Raw genomic sequence first — 13,671 nt, 5'->3', positions numbered from 1 at the left:
AAGTATGGCTATTTATCCTGTTCGATATATGGGAAATACAGATTCACAATAGTTACTACCCATGTTCATGGCGATGAAACGAAAATTTCTCCTAGGATTTTGCATTTTAGATTATCGGTTCAAAGGTAAAGAAAGGACTAGATCACAGTTCTCTGTTTCTGACCACAGTGCTCTTTGTTTTCCCTCCTGACTGTGCTATCTGATTCTCCTGTCATTTGTATTATTTTATTGGAGTCCTGGTTCTGAATTTGTGGATTCATGCTTTAGTGTGTGAACTTTGATATCAACAGCTGGGTGATGGATAGGAAATAACTCTACTGACAGTACTACATCAAAACTGGCTGCCCAGTTGAGGCGTAATGCTTAGAGTATGTGTGCATCCTTTGCTCTTGTTTTCCCCTCTTCTCAAATTTTATAAAGATTCCTCTAGCAGTATCTTCTAGTGTTTCATTAAAACCTGATCATTCTCATGGGGAGATGGGCCTGTGAAGAGTTACCCAATAATAGTCAGCATAAGACAACCTCCTGGGAAAGTACACAAGGATGGTTCTGGGTAAGGAGTGGTGGTGGTGGTGGAGTGGTGGTGAAATTTGCAATCATGCGCACTAGAAAATTCAGGATAATGTGAAGTCCCAGCTCTCCAATAACCACTCTAATTAGTGAAGCAGAGAAAATGTGATGGGATCCCTGCATATGGGATCCCTGCATGTGTATATACACTTTAGGACACTAACTCAGGATCTCTCAAGAACACCTCAACATCTGAGATGTCAACATAGAGCTGGTCACATTAATTCCTTAACCAATATTGCCTAATCACAGGCAATTCTGGAGTGTGAAATAATGTGTTTTGGGTAGTTGTTCTTTGCACTTGTAAGTTACTCCTTGAATTTCTAAAAGCTCAGTGTTAATTCCTGAAGCAATCTAGAATTTTCAATGACCATTCTTAGGACTGCAGTAAGAAGCTTGAAATGGGTTCCCCCCCTGAGTTGCTAACATCTTCTAGTAACTCTGATTTCTAGTAGCACTCAGTGGAGTGGCTTTCACTTTTGACTTTAGAATTGGTGAGGAAGGTTTTACCAGTCGAATACAGGATCTTACTGGCCTGGAATTCTTAGTTGCTTTGGGGAGGATAGTCGACTTACCTGCCTCAGGATTAATGACCAGTTCTGCTTTCCTGATGCCCTGAAGACAACTGCTTCATTATGTAGCTTGGCTTTGGTCACAGCTAGAAATTAGGAAAACTGAGGTCCAACTCTGAAGGGCAAAGCTTGAGCTACTTGAAATCAGTTTTGCTTTTTATTTTATAGGCTGCCCCCATGCCACTCACTGATTTTTTTAACATGCAATTTTATTCAGATATATTCACATACTAGATAATAATCCAAAGTGTACTATCAATGGTTCACAGTCTCATTATCTAGTGCATTCATCACCACAATCAATTTTTGAACACTTTTGTTACTCCAAAAAAAAAAATAATAAAAAAGAACACTCAATATCCCACACCCCTTATCCCTCCCTACCTATTATCTATTTATTTTTGTCTTTATTTTCTTACTCATCTGCCCATACACTGATTAAAGGGAATGTGAGTCACAAGGTTTTCACAATTACACATTCACACCGTATAAGCTATATAGGGATATACAATCATCTTCAAGAATCTAGGCTACGGATTACAGTTCAACAGTTTCAGGTATTTCCTTCTAGCTATTCCAATACACTAAAAACTAAAAAGGGATATCTATATAACCCATAAGAATAACCTCCAGAATGACCTCTTGACTCTATTTGAAATCTCTCAGCCACTGAAACTTGGTTTCATTTCTTTTTTCCCTTTTAGTCGAGAAGGCTTTCTCAATCCCATGATGCCAGGTCCAGACTCATCCTCAGGAGTCATGTCCCACATTGTCAGGGAGATTTACACCCCTGGGAGTCATGTTGCATGTAGGGAGGCACTCACTAATTTTTGCTTTCACTAACATCACATAAAACAATCGTATAAAATTTGATTAACATATTAGGATAGATTTTTATTTTATTTCCTCTTGCATCTCAGTATGACAGCCAGTCACATCACAGTGAGCACATTACTGATTATTCATGAAGTCACCTTAGGCATTGTAATTATTAGCTCATCTTTAAATCGAATAGGTCTAGTCATATAAATGATAAGATTAATAGGAGGAAAGTCAGGGAATGATGAAACCGGGAAGGCTAACTTGCAAATCTGATTGAAATGTCTAGTATATTGAAACTGAGGAGAACATGTAAAATTAAGAAAGTTACAAGCAGGAAATGGCAAACACCAGCTGAGGCGATAGGGAATGCCATATGTTATATGTTCTTCATGCTTTTTTCCTCTTGCTTTTTTCAAAAAAGACTATATATATAATACATACATTATATGTATACACATGGATACATTTCCCTGGCACATGGATCATTAAGGATCTCCTTGGAAAGGCAAGTTGATATATTTATTTTTTTGGAATCAAAAATCCAAGTTATTTTCTGCAGCATTAGGTTTGCATTTATACCACTAATCCCACGACTGTATTCATTGTTAAAGATTTAAAATTCTAGTCAGTTTTCTTTTGGTTTTTCTGTTAGATTTTATCTGTCCAAGTTCTGAGCTCTGCTGTCTCTCTGTGTTTCTGTTGATGAGCATCCAAGGAATAGTTTTGAAGCCTGTTCCAATCTATTCTTTCCACAATATTTGTTTAACACGGAATAAACAACTGATCACAAAGGGTAAACAATGATAGAACATTCTTAATCTTATTGTATTAGGGCCATGCAAATCTGGGCAGCATTTCTTACATGGAGGCAATTGTGAATTTTATGTTATTTCATAATGTGTAATTAGTTTTGGGTGTCAAAATGAATTATCCCATTTATATTCCTGGTTTAGATTTATTTAAAATTTTTGACATTTTTCCCCCTGCAACTCACTGTTCAGAACCCGTCTGCATATTTATAGTCTTTCATCGTATGCTGCTAAAAACAATAATCAATAAAGCATCCAATAAAAAGTCTAGAATTGCTAGTTGTTAAGAAAATCAACAGCTTTTGAAAAAGGAGCAGCTACTCATCCTATCTGTTCATCTACATTTTTTCCAGGCCTTAGATGTTTTTGACCTCCCTAGTTTGCCTTCCAGATGGCAGTAGCAACTATTTTCTCTACATGTTCTCTATTCATGATTTCACAGAGCTAAAAACACAAAAAAGTAAAAGATCTCTTGGCCCTGGTTAACATTTTATTATCATTTAACAGACTTAAAAAATTTACATCAGTGCGGCTCTCCCCCCAACCACCACCAACTCTCTCTCCCATCCTGCATTAGGAGAGAAAGCAACTATGCTTTCTATTTTAGGAAGGTGCCCACCATTTGAGTGAGTTATCTTGTTCCATGGTTTAGCTCTCTGTTGTTTTGCAGTCCTGGAACCTGTAGGAACTGTTCTCCTTTTTGGGAGACAATGGAAGTGGGCTCTACTCAAACAAAGAAATATGTTTCCTAACCATCAAACACTCATTCTGGATGTGACATTCTTTTCTGAAAGACCCATTTGTTGGAAGGAAAGCATTCCTTTTTCAGTCAACAGTTGGCAGTTGACCTAGCATGTCAGCTTGTCAGAATTAGACTACAACAGAAGCTCTACTTTAAGTATTTTCTAGATAATGATGACCTTAACGAGCACAGTTACCTAGCTCAACATTTTAAAGGGAGTTTAGTGGTATGGATACAAACTATAGTAATTAATTCAAAATGTTAAAAAGACATAGGATCTAGGGATTACAAAGGTCTAGGAACAATATTTTAAGGTTATATCTACAAAGACTATTAAAATCTTTGGATTATTCTACAAAGTCCTGAGTTTCTGGATGTTTTAAGTAAGTGTCCTTTCCTCTTCCTCCTCCTCCTCTCCTTTTGCCTCCTTCCCTCTCTTCCTCCTCCTCTTTTTTTTAAAATAAGTAAATTATCTACCTTTGTCTTAGTTGTCTATTGTCTATTTCATAAATGACAGTCTAGGTCAGGAAAATGGAAGCAAGACATGGGGAAATAAATAAAAGGGTTCCCTTATTATATTGTAAATAAAGTATCAGTTGTAAATGCAACACCCAGGATAATTTGACTGACAAAGGTATCAGACCTAGCTAGTTCTTTGTCTCAGTCTTCACAATGAGAGAAGAAAAACAGCTGCCAGGAATCAATGTACCCTCTGTTTCTCAGGAAGGAAGAAGAGAGACTGAAGGAAATAAGGATTATGCCAGACAAGATGGTTAAGAAATTAGAACATTGTGATGTCTAAAAGAAAAACGGTAGTATCAGGAGAACCATTGAGAGAGAATACAAATAACTGAGAGCAAAGGAGTCAGTAGGTTTTGGAAATATTGAGGGGTGGTGGGTGAGGAGACAAAGAAGACATTTTGGGAAACTTAAGGAAAGATGAGAAGTGAAATAGACCTGTTTCCCTCCTTCTCTCTCTTCACTTCTCCCTGATCCACCGAATCATCACGTTGAAGGACTGTGAGATGAGTCCATGTGGGGCTGTTTCTGATGATAGTGTATAGCAGTCATCCAGAATGTCAGTGTCCCTTATTCAGAGTGATTTTGAGTGCTTAAATAAACAAACATCCCCATTTCCACTGAGTCATTTGGTGGGAATCATGGGACAGTATGCCATAGTGTGAACTAAATCATTACACTGATCCCCTGAAATTGAAGGTGGAATTTTTGTGCTTATAAATACTGATTAAAAAAGTGTTTGATTACTTGTTTTTTACAATGATATATGCATTCTGTGTGATGTTCATGTACTGAGGATTCCAGTGGTAGAAAGGAAGATGAAAGGACAGGCAAGAAGGGGACAGAAAGGAGACGCTTTGCACAATTTTACAACCTTTCCAGAGTATTGATGCCTTATTTTTTAATTTAAAAATTTGCATTAATTGATTTCTCTCTCTAGTATATGTACCTAAACAGAATATCCTTGTGAGTGAAGTGTTAGTTTTATGGTAGGATTTAAGTAGAACTGGGAGAGCCCTATTTCTTTCAAAATATTTTCGTTTCTTCAAAATGTCTTTAACAATGTCCCATTGAACTGCAAATATCCCAGGGGAAGTTTACACCCTGAGATACGGTCAGTTAATACCATGGTGGGTGGGTGGGGATGGGCTTACTTCAGTGAGATAAATCCTGCTTGAATATAGTGTCTGAGGATGGAGAAGGGACAACAATGTTCCAAGAGGATAGCTGAGCAGGGAGGTGAGACGCTATTATGTAGATGGGGGTGTTGCAACTTGCTATGAGGAGAACCAGTTAGGAGTTGAATATAGCTTCCATTCAAGAAGTGAACAGACGAGTTACTTAAAATGGTTGCCTTTGGAGGGCAGGCAGAAAAATTTTATGTCATTTATCGCCTTACTGAGAGTCACTGATAAACAAGCTTACTTTTTATTTTAAAAGCAAATAAAACAAAGGGCTGTGACAGAAGCTCACTGTAACTGACCATGTGTGAATCCCAAATATAGGCCATAACAATATTTCTACCTGCCCCTGCAGGATCTAAGACATTTAGTGTACTACTTTCTGAAACTTCAAATATAAGAAATTCAGAAAATATAGGAAAGTAAAAAGAAAAAAAAAAATACATGGTTTCATCTTCTAAGGACAACTGCTGCTAATATTTTATTATATTTATTTCCAGTCTTTTTAAAAATTTTTTCAGTCTTTTTTCTTTTCTGTTAATAACATTTTTCATTATCTGATTATGAAGGAAATAGATAGCCATTGCAGACAGTTTACACAATTCAGAAAAGTGTACAGTGAAAAAAATCTCCTCAAACCCTATTACCCAGAGATGCCCACTGTGAACATCAGCGAAATTTTCTTTCTGCATTTCTTAGGTGTATAATGTGATATGGCAGACTACTGACTGTTTCCAAATCTATTCTGCCCTCTTCCTGGAAATATGATCATCCAACTGAAGACTACATTTCCCGGGTTCCCTTGAGACTAGGTGTAGCCGTGTAACAAAGTTCTTCCCAATGAGACATGAGCAGAAGTTGCGCTTGCAATTTTGGGTCATTTTCTATAACGTGATTGACCAAGACCTGCCTTGTTTCCGTCCCACTCACAGAGCTTGATTGCTGGGGGTGGGAGCAGGAGTTCCAGGATGAGCAGGAAAAGGCACGCACACCCACCCCACAGGACTTGCCCATGCTCTTTGCTTTGGAGAACGCATGCCCTTTGGAGACTTCTACAGGGATACTCATGCAGAAGGAAGCCTGTGGGTTTGTAACTTGGAAGTTAAGAGCTTAGATTTATAAACTCTTTACAGACTTATTGATGGGACCCAGGGGACATTTGGATTTATATATGAATATTTTTGTGACTACTCCATAATTTTTACTCTATAAACAGATAGTGAAAGTGGAATTACTGGGTCAAAAGACTTGTAGATTTTAAAGACTCTTCACATAATTTGGGGTTACTAAACTGTGACCACAAGTATGAGGTACAGGGGATGGATCTGTGAGTTTTTTCTTGAAAGAGAAATTATATACATATGGCAGCAAGGGAAGGGATCATGTAATGTTTGCACAAAGATCATGAAAATCTCTCATTATCAAGAAATTATACTTGTATACTCTCTAAAGTTTTCATTAGAGAAGAGAAAGGAACTTTTCTTTCAGTGCACCAAATAAATCAAAGAATTTGTGATTGGATAGCATCATGGATCTTGGCTTAAATAATGTAAGACCCCTGCAAGCACTTGATTTCTGCTCTAGTGGTGATAATGGAAAGGGCTGGAATCTTCTCCTTTTGAAGCAAATGCTCATTGCCACCTTGGAGCTTGGCTGTAGCCTGAGAGTAAATGCTTCTTTGGCGATCAACACTAAAACCAAGGGGAGTAGTTGATGGGGGGTGGGGAGGTAGGGGAGCTCCTGGGCTCCAAAGTATCCCACCTTCAACAAAGGCAATATTTAATGTTTAGTGTTGTATGTTTTAGGGAATAAGTCAAATAAAGCATTTGGTTTAATTAATGTGTGCCAAATCTCCCTTGGACCTCTTGATTTCTACCACAGTTTTGTAAAAGGGGTCAACTATAGAGTCACTCTATTGGCTCCTGACACAGAGAATTTCATGGAGAGTGACTCCCCACTACAAAGTCCAGTCAGATTTGAGCATTGCTAAGAATGATGACTTGGACTTGTGTAAGGTCACTTCTGCTTTGTTTTACTATCTAACTAGCAAACAAATATGCACCTAAAGTTTGGTGGCCTTGGTAGTCTGGGCAGAGTGAAGACTCCACCAAGTGAAAGTAGCCTGTAACTGTGGGTTCTCTGTCGTAATTTAAGATGGCAATGGGGAATGACCTCATGGCAGCACTTAAGGGTCCACTCTATCCCTATATAAAACAGTTCTTTCTCTGCCACAGTAATCTACTCCTGTGTTCTATTTTCTTCCTGAGTCAATGAGCCTATTAAAAATTTCAGTGCAGGAAACCCAGAATATTGGTGCAGAATTTGCCAGTATAAAGACAATTTCTCACTCATTCTCTTGTTGGGAGAGAGAACTTGTTGAGTCTTATATTCTCCCTCCAGGCAGAGGCAAAGAAGTGGTGAGAAACGCTCCCCCAAAGACTCATGATGCTGCTGCAAAATTTTCATCTCCATTTTGAAGATTAGGAAATTGAGGCTGAGATTTACCTACGTTACACAACTAATAGGATTTGAACTTGGATCTCTGTGATTCCAACTGTGCATTCGTTCCTGACTCCTTGCTGAGAGCTTATGGAGATGGGGAGCTTTGTGTCTTCTGGAAACACTGTGGCTTAATAAGTGTTTGCCCCTTTTGTAGTTCTTGTAAGTGGTGGGCTAAAGTGAATAAGGGGAGATAGCCAGAAGTTTTTGCCCCGTTAAGGGGCTGTTTGCTTAAGGCTAGTCTGTCTCTTTCTTGTTTTAGTCCTACCAGCAAAACAGACAAAACCTACTTGCCTGTTTGCCTACTTTTCAATGTTACTGAGGGAGGCCCTTGTTGCAGATTGCCAGTACAGATCCTAACTTGTGGGGATACCAAGTTATTTGTAGTTAATTAGATGTATTGCCTGGGTTTTCTTCTGAAGGGAGTTCTACGTGGATCCCTGAATATGAAGAGAGAAGAGACCTGGGTAGTATGCATGGTATCAAGAAGGTGTTTTAGTATGAAGACTTCTTTTTAATAAAAATTATTTCTTTGAATGTTCCTTCTTCTCCATTTTTTCTTCTCCTTCAGGGACTACCATAGTGTTCATATTATACACTTGATGATGTCCCATAGGTCTCTTAGGCTCTCTTTGCTTTTTTAAATTCTTTTTTCTTTCTGCTCCTCAGCCTGAATCATTTCAATTATCTTGTTGAAAGCTCTGTTTTAAGACACAGCCCACTGTGCCAGCATTTCCTGCCAATGTGTTGGATATAAAAGCTGTATAATTTTTTTCCTTAAACAAAGCTTTATCTATAATCACAAACCAGCTGGAGGAAACAAAACAAAACAAAACAAAACCCTGAAAAATTGAATTCAAACACCAGCAGTTATTTTGAAGAAAAATGATTGACTAAACTTAACATTTTCCTCCAGCAACAAGTACTAGTGTGAAGAAGAAATCCTGGAGAAGAACAGCAAGTTCATGTACCACAAAGCGAAGGAGAAAACTGACTCATTTGGTTCATGTTGTCACTGTGCAGTGCACCAGTGGTACATAACTACTGAAAAGTGGCTTTTCTTGTTGTTTAACTTTTTTTGTGTAGCTTCAGCTGAATGAGAAAACACGTGGAGACAGATTCACCAGATTATTCCCATTGCACAGAAAGTATCTTGCTTGTTTACTTAGTGGGTCTGTAGCAAATCCACCTTTCCTTATCTCATTTCTTCCTTGGTAATTAGCATATTTTTTTCTTAGAGGAGCATATGGCATTCTTGTAAACAAACCCTGCAAACCTCTTTCCATGCTGTCAAGAGCTGAACTGAGCTATAATTTCATTGAGTCCTAATCATGAAAGCACAAGGCAGTCCCAGAGATGATAAAATTTAACACACAGGCATAATAGGTAAAATTAAATCAGAAATTGGACTGATTTGGTCTTATTTTGTCAGAGTCAGAATATGCACAATGTATAGTACTGAAGGATGAAATGCGGAACCCACTTGCAGCAACCTCAGCCTGCAAACAAAGCTGGGAGGGTGAGGGGAAGTCAGACAGAAATAGAGAGCTGCTGCCTTTAAACCACATATCTGGATTCCGTGACTTTTAGGAAATTGAAGTTGTTCTTTAAGCAAAACAGATTCTTGCTAGGAAGATTCCTGTTGTCTGAGATAAAGAGGACTAGAATATGATTTTGAAATTCCTGTTTTGTCATAATCAGTAGGAAAGGGGCAGTTATATATGGTCTGTTGTCTGAAACTGCACAAGGAAATTTTGCTTGACATTGTATTCAATATGCTCATCACAGATGCAGCATGCAAACAACATTTATCTACTTCCTAAATGTACAGGTGTAACTGTAGTCGTTCTAAGTTGAAAGACAACCTACAATGTTTTTAAATTCTGGCCTTGAATTTGGGAGGGCAATTGTGCATAAAATCATGTTGAATATTTATAAAATGGTCATGAGGAAAACGGGATAATTCAAATATGTTATTTTTGGTACCGTGGTACCTGTGTATACCCAAAGAGAAGCACAGGTAATTAGAGAGGTTCTAGTGGCTGCTTGTCTTTTTGTCAAGGAATCTTTCTATCACTTTGATGCTGTGTTTTTTCTGGAACACCTTATATAAAATATATAAGACATAGGATAGAGAAAAAAAGGTTAATTGTCCATATCAAAGAATAGGGGGAGGGGAGGTGATGGAGACTATGAAGGGTCTAAAGATTCTCCCTTGTTCCCTCTCTCCCCTGCATCCCTTGATGCTGTCATGGGATGCCTTAAAGGCTAACCAAAAGAGCCTAGAAGATCCATATGAATTTATATCCACCCACTTTAGCTGTTAGCCTCTCAGGAGAACAGATGGTTCTGGGCCTCCTCAGGAAATCTGAACTTAAGGGGTTGGAAGTAGGCTGAGAAAAAGAAGATATTGTGAGGTGTGTCAGAATCCCTGGGATAACCTCAGGACTCCCAAGCTGGGGAGTAAGGATACAGGTTGGGATATGACAGATGCCACAGCTGATAGCCCATAAAGAGGAAAGAGACAAAAGTAGTTGAGTCCACTCAGTGGAGTCACTTCATTAATTGTTTCCATAATTTCTGGCTTGATGTTGGTCAGAAAAACACAATAAGCTCAAAGGTATATCAATTGCCTAAGCTAAATCTTCTATCAGTGGGTCTCAGCTTTGGCTACATGTTAGAGTACCCTGGGGAGCCTTAAAAACTAGTGCTGCCTGGGTTGTATTCTTAGACATACTGATTTAATTGGTCTGGGTTGCAGCCCAGGCATTGGAATCTTAAAAGCTCTTCAGGTGATTCTATCAGGTAGCAAGGTTGGGAACCACTGCTACATAGTTTTCATTAAATGATTCAATTCAGGTAAAACCATTGAAATTTACCTTCTCTAAGAAGATTTAAAAAAATGATTTTATCTTTACACTGAAATTTCAGGGAATTCCATGGTTTGCCAACATTTAAGAGTTGAGAAGTGCATGTTTGAGACTAACACCCTAGGGTCAGGTTTCCTCTGGGACCTTCTGGGTAACCTCAGCATGATAAAACTTGCCTGCTCCACACCTCAACCTTTCCTGCGGTGTGTTTGCTCACCAGAGTCACAACACACTTGGTGACTGCATATCTGCTTGCTTATCATGAATAAATAATAGGCAAAGCAGAGGGCCTTGGAACCAAAGATAGCTATCGTACACTATCATCAACTTGGGAGTTCATTGAATCATTTGTTTTGTGTGTGTGTTAATACTTTGCTTTTTCTTTTCCAAGAGAAAAATATGTCTTGTAAATACCTGTCAACCACACATAACTGAATATCATCTCTCAGGATTTAAATGGTGGAAACTCTAAAGAATTTGGAAATCTGGCAAGAAGAAAAATGGCTGAAAATCACTTTGGTTGTTCCTGGGTGATGGTGAAGAAAAGAAGAAGAATGGAGTTAAGTGACTTGGTTGTACTGTCAAATCCTCTTTAATGTTCACAGACCTTGTCTTGAGACAATTTCTAAGGGATTTTAGAGTTGCTATTATATCATTGGTCATCTCTTCAGGCTAGTTTATAAGGCTCAGGATTCCTATTCCCAATAGGTGTCAAAACCTCTTGAAGGCCATGATTACAAATTTTACTCCTTGGATTATTTGCATTCAAGATGTAAGGAGTCAAGGCCTCTCCTCCGCCAGGGCGCGGGGGGCGGCCGGCACCCCCTCACTGGCTCGTGGACCGTGGCTGCAGGTGTCGCACAGTGGTGTCCCCTGCAGCCGCAGGCCGAGGCAGCAGCACCAGACGGTGGAAGAGAACAAGCAGCCCCTGAAACCTCCCTGTGCATCCATCGGGAAGGTGTGATGAGTGGGCTCTGCTGGTATAAATTCGCCAATGACCTTCCCTTCCCCTTCTCTGTGGCCAGCCCTGCAGAGATCCGTTTGGAGACCTTTTGCTTGCATCTGAATTCTGGGCCAGATGGGTGTGCGAAACTGAAAAGCGACTGCTCAAGACCTGCCCTGCAATGGTGCATCCTAGCCCAAAGCAAGATGAGGAGACTCAGGTTGTTGTTAAAAGACATTCTCAAATGTACGTTGCTTGTATTTGAAGTGTGGATCCTTTATACCCTCAAGTTGAATTACGTTACAGAAGAATGCAACATGAAAAAAAACTGCACTGTGTGTACCGTGACCGGGTAAAGAAAGCTGAGAAATTTGCTCAGTTTAAGTCTTGCAAACAGGAACAACGGCCTGAGTTTGCTAAGCAGTCAATGGCACGGTTATCTGAGTGCAACTACATTGTGGACTTACTGCCCTTTGTGAAGAAGACAGCCTAAGGGATGGAAGCCGAGTACAAGCACGATCCTCCTCTTGGATTTCAGAAGTTCTCCAGTAAAATCCAGACCCTCCTGGAACTACTGCCTGAGCATGACTTTCCCGACCACTTGCAAGCAAAGCGTCCATGTCCTCTGAGAGCTGCATTACTTCACAGACTATAAATGCGTCAAGCCCTGAACAAGTATGACATTGTCATAAGGTTATACAGTGTCCCTGCACTCGGAGCACATTGGAAATAAACTACTATGAGGATGACTTACCCAGAGGGCACACCGCTGTCTGACCTTGAATATTATTCCAATGACCTGTTCATTGCTGTCTTATTTAAGAGTGTTGACTTCAACTGGCTTCAATTAATGGTGAAAAATGAAACCGTGCCATTTTGGATGCAACTGTTCTTTCGGAAGCAGGTGGCAGAAAAAGTCCCACTATAGCCCAAACACGTTAGGATTTTGTACCCAGTCATCATCCAGGAGACTGCCTTTGACATCCTTCAGTACTCAGAGCCTGGGTCCAGGTTCTAGGGCTGAGATAAGAAATGCCCAGCAATGGTGCATCTGAGCCCAAAGCAAGATGAGGAGACCCAAGTTGTTAGAAGACATTCTCAAATGTACGTTGCTTGTATTTAAAGCATGGATGCTTTATATCCTCAAGTTGAATTATGTTACAGAAGATTGGCATCATCGCTGCTGTCTTAGCCACACATCTGTGTGACGAGGTCAGCCTGGCGGGGTTTGGCTATGATCTCACTAAACTCAAAAAGCCCCTGCACTACTTTGACAACCTCTGCATGGCTGCCATGCACTTGCAAACCATGCACAACGTGACCACATAGACCAGCTTCCTCGCCTCACTGGTCAGAGAAGGCGTGGTGAAGGACCTCAGTGGGGAGGTCCACTGTGAATTTTGAACACGGGAAACCTCACTTGCAACTGCATACTTGAATGAAGGGCTGTGTCCAACAGTCTTCCTGATGCATGTCAGCCCACAAAGACTGGGAAATGTGGCTGGTGTTTTTAACTTTCCTTTTTTTCCTGTTTATTTGAGGTCCATCTTTATGCATGTTCTATCGTCAGTTAATTTTGAGAACTGAATTGAGCTGGAAAGATTTTTCTGTGAGAATTTTATGTAACAATGTTTCGTTGTATTTTAAAAGAGTAATTTAATTTGTAGAAACTCTGTCTGCCTGCTGCACTTGGAATACCAGATAATCGAGTGGAAGGAGAGGAAAGGCGGCTCTTTGGATGACAGCCCCAAAAGCCTTGTCCTGGTTCTCTGTCACCCTGTTTGGTGGGACAGAGCCAGGAGCATTTCCAGGAGGACATGCACAGGAGTTGGACCGCACTGGTCCTGCAAGGCTGCTGAGTGAGCTTCGGGGTCCCTCTCCCTGGGAGCTGTCCTGGAGGCCCCGAGTCAGGCGGGACACAGAAGACATTGTCTGTGTCCTCTGAGAGCTGCAAAGCCACCCCAGGCTGCAGAAGCCACCTTCATCCCAGCAATTAGGACAGCTCTTGAATTTCTCAAGTTTCTTGCTGCCCTTCCAAAGCACTTTCGTGTCCCATCTAAGGCGTTCCACCGTCTTTCTGAGGTGGCTTACAAAAAATTAGGTTAAAGTCTCTGGTATCCAGAGTCAGGGGAAGATAAACTCTG

The 13,671-nt window shown here is 40.0% G+C and overlaps 1 pseudogene; it reads left to right on the top strand.

Annotated features, from left to right (window-relative positions):
- Positions 1-11,676: 11,676 nt before the first annotated feature.
- On the top strand, positions 11,677-12,931 carry LOC119544975 (annotated as a pseudogene).
- Positions 12,932-13,671: the final 740 nt, after the last annotated feature.

Source organism: Choloepus didactylus, chromosome 9 (genome assembly GCF_015220235.1).
Source record: "Choloepus didactylus isolate mChoDid1 chromosome 9, mChoDid1.pri, whole genome shotgun sequence".
Lineage (NCBI taxonomy): Eukaryota > Metazoa > Chordata > Mammalia > Pilosa > Megalonychidae > Choloepus > Choloepus didactylus.
Note: the sequence above shows the minus strand (reverse complement) of the source record. Positions and strands in the feature narration are given on the sequence as shown.